Here is a 1137-nt window from a genome sequence, read left to right on the forward strand (position 1 = left end):
CGTCAATGTAGGGAGAAATCTGGAACCACTCGTTTGGAGAGACTATTTATAATTTATTGGGATTATTTAAAAAAATGTGGGTGGATTTTTACCATTATAGGCTGGTTGTTTTCACACACTGCGAACACACAACTGTGTTCAAATGTGATTTTTGCTTAATAGGTCCCCTTTAAATAATTCCCTGAGGAAGGCAGAGTGCTGAATGCTTGATCCATTTGTGCTTTTCGTATGGGTGTATCAGTGATATGAGGGGTCTCTCATCACCCACCACCAGTGTGCAGCATCCAGTTGGATGACACTACAGCAGCCACAGTACAACAGTGCCAGTGTGTAGAGAGGAGCTAGAGTGATAGAGCCAGTTCAGTGGATGGGCATTATTAGGAGGCCATGACTTGTGTTGCAGCCTGGAATTAAACCACACTAAGCTGGTTTCGTCTGGCCAGAGGAGAACTGGTCTCCTGACTGAGCCTGGTTTCGCCCAAGGTTTTTTTCTCCAATTCTGTCACAACTGAGTTTTTGTACCTTGCCACTGCTTAGTTGGGGACACTTAATTTCTAGCAATATTGTTGACTTGACTGCACAGACATTATTTGAAGAGAACTGAACTGAGCTGGATGATGACATCACTGAATCAACAATGAGCTGACTTTAACTGAAAAACTGACTGTTTACTATTGTCCTCTTGCATTATCAACACACTTTTTCCTGTTTAACACTGTAAAGCTGCTTTGACACAATCTGTATTGTATAAAGCACTATGGTGACTTGACTGGACATGATTGACAAGGGCCAATGAAGGGAATTTGGCCAGTTACACCCCTACTCTATAGTGTCGCAATCATTATACTGGGACATTAGGACCCACACAGACCAGAGGATGAGCACCCCCTGCTGATCAGCTGTTGTTGTGACATTTATATTTCATTATTTATGAATTCACATTTTCATTAATTTAATCTTTCTGTAATTAAATTAATTTCCTGCTCTTGTAACTCATGTGTAGCCTATTTATGCACCTTTTTGTGCTATCTTATGAAGCTTCTGTGTTGCAGTGCAAAAATGGCATTTACATGAACATGAGTTTTATTATTAAAAAGGAACTTTTTCACGTGGTTTGAACTTTTTTTTTTTTTTTCA

Source organism: Sinocyclocheilus anshuiensis, unplaced genomic scaffold (genome assembly GCF_001515605.1).
Source record: "Sinocyclocheilus anshuiensis isolate Anshui unplaced genomic scaffold, SAMN03320099.WGS_v1.1 scaffold3072, whole genome shotgun sequence".
Classification (NCBI taxonomy): Eukaryota; Metazoa; Chordata; class Actinopteri; order Cypriniformes; family Cyprinidae; genus Sinocyclocheilus; species Sinocyclocheilus anshuiensis.